Genomic DNA, 2,553 nt, shown 5'->3' on the forward strand with positions numbered 1-2,553 from the left:
TTTATTCTTTTTGATTGCCATGTAATACTCCATTGTGTGTATATACCACATCTTTATGCATTCATCAGCTGATGGACATTTGGGCTCTTTCCATACTTTGGCTATTGTCAGTAACGCTACTATAAACATTGGGGTGCATGTGCCCCTTTGAAACAGCACTCCTGTATCCTTCGGATAAATACTTAATAGAGTGATTGCTGGGTTGTAGCTCTATTTTTAACTTTTTGAGGAACCTCCATACTGTTTTCCAGAGTGGCTCTACCAGTTTGCATTCCCACCAGCAGTGCAAAAGGATTCCTCTTTTCTCTGTATCCTCATCAACATCTGTGTCCTGAGTTGTTCCTGTTAGCCCTTCTGACAAGTATGAAGAGCTTTTGATTTACGTTTCCCTGATGAGTGATGTTGAGCATTTTTTCATGTGTCTTTTAGCCATCTGGATGTCTTCTTTGGAGATGTGTCTATTTAGGTCTTTTGCCCGTTTCTTTACTGGATTGTTTTTTGGGTGTTGAGTTTGATAAGTTCTTTAGAGATTTTGAACACTAACCCTATATCTGATATGTCTTTTGCAGCTATCTTTTCCCATTCCATCAGTTATCTTTTAGTTTTGCTGATTGTTTCTTTTGCTGTGCAGAAGCTTTTTATTTTGATGAGGTCCCAATACTTCATTTTTGCTTTGGTTGCCCTTGCCTCTGGAGACATGTCAAATAAGATGTTGCTGTGATACCAACCACCGACCACTGCACCCGATCAGTTCTCTATTGACTGGTGTGATGCAGTGGTGAGCTGATAGTAAACCCCAGCTTAGAAAACAGGGTTGTTATTCACATGGATGACTCTGTGCCGAAAGCATGGTAACAGGCTGGAAATTTAAAAAAAAAAAAAAAAAAAAAGTTGCTGTGGCTGAGATCAGAGGTTTTTGCCTGTTTTCTCCTCTAGGATTCTGATGGCTTCCTGTCTTATATTTAGTTCTTTCATCCATTTTGAGTTTGTTTTTTGTGTATGGTGGTCCATACATATCTTGTATGATACATATGTATCTTGATACATACACTATCTTACATATCTTGTGTAAGATAGTGGTCCAGATTTATTCTTCTGCATGTCACTGCCCAGTTTGCTAGATACCATTTACTGAAGAGACTGTCTATTCCATTGGATATTTATTCCTGCTTTGTCAAAGATTAGTTAGCCATACATTTGTGGGTCCATTTCTGGATTCTCTATTATGTTCCATTGATCTATATATCTGTTTTTGTGCCAGCACCATACTGTCTTGATGATTATAGCTTTGTAATACAGCTTGAAGTCTGGAATTGTGATGCCTTTAGCTTTGGGTTTTTTTTTTTTTTTCTTCAGGATTGCTTTGGCTATTCGGCCTCTTTTCTGGTTCCATACACATTTTAGGTTTGTTCCAGCTCTGTAAAGAGTGGTGGTGTTATCTTGATAGGGGTTGTATTGAATATGTAGATTGCTTTGGGTAGTATAGACATTTTAACAATGTTCTTCCAATCCATGAGCATGGAATGTTTTTCCATTTTTTCTGTCTTCTTCACTTTCTTTCATAAGCTTTCTATAGTTTTCAGAATATAGGTTTTTCACCTTTTTGGTTACATTTATTCCTAGGTATTTTATGGGTTTTGGTGCAATTGTAAATGGGATTGATCCTTTGATTTCTTTTTCTGCTGCTTAATTGGTGGATATAAATGCAACCAATTTCTGTACATTGATTTTATATCCTGCTACTTTGCTGAATTTATGGATCAGTTCTAGCAGCTTTTTGGTGGAGTCTTTTGGGTTTTCCATATAGAGTATCATGATATCTGTGAGGAGTGAATGTTTGACTTCCTCCTTGCCAATTTGGATGCATTTTATTTCTTTGTGTTGTCTGATTGCTGAGACTAGGACTCCCAACACTATGTTGAACAACAGTGGTGAGAGTGGACATCCTTGTCGTGTTCTAACCGTAGGGGGAAATCTCTCAGTTTTTCCCTATTGCGGATGATATCAGCGGTGGGTATTTTATATATGGCTTTTATGATCTTGAGGTATGATCCACCTATCCCTGCTTTCTCAAGGGTTTTTAATCAAGAATGATGCTGTATTTTGTCAAATGCTTTCTCTGCACCTATTGAGAGGATCATGTGGTTCTTATCCTTTCTTTTATTAATGTTATATCACATTGATTGATTTGCAGATTTTGAACCAGCCCTGCATCCCAGGAATAAATCCCACTTGATCATGGTGAATAATTCTTTTAATGCATTGTTGGATCTGGTTTGCTAGTATCTTATTGAGAATTTTTGCATCCATTTCATCAGGGAAATTGTTCAGTAGTTCTCCTTTTTAGTGGGATCTTTGTCTGATTTTTGGAATCAAGGTAATGCTGGCCTCATATAATGAGATTGGCAGTTTCCTTCCATTTATATATTTTGGAATAGCTTCAAACAAATAGGCTTTAACTCTTCTTTAAATGTTTAGTAGAATTCCCTTGGAAAACCAGCTGGCCCCAGACTCTTGTTTGTTGGGAGATTTTTTATTACTGATTCAGTTTCT

At 37.2% G+C, this 2,553-nt stretch overlaps 1 non-coding gene across 1 annotated transcript; it reads left to right on the forward strand.

Annotated features, from left to right (window-relative positions):
• The first annotated feature begins 730 nt into the window (after positions 1–730).
• Positions 731–860, forward strand: LOC120248081. The gene has a single exon (XR_005532491.1). It is a non-coding gene; the product is annotated as a small nucleolar RNA SNORA65 (small nucleolar RNA).
• The last annotated feature ends 1,693 nt before the right edge of the window (positions 861–2,553 follow it).

Source organism: Hyaena hyaena, unplaced genomic scaffold, assembly GCF_003009895.1.
Source record: "Hyaena hyaena isolate Hyena2069 unplaced genomic scaffold, ASM300989v1 scaffold_563, whole genome shotgun sequence".
Lineage (NCBI taxonomy): Eukaryota > Metazoa > Chordata > Mammalia > Carnivora > Hyaenidae > Hyaena > Hyaena hyaena.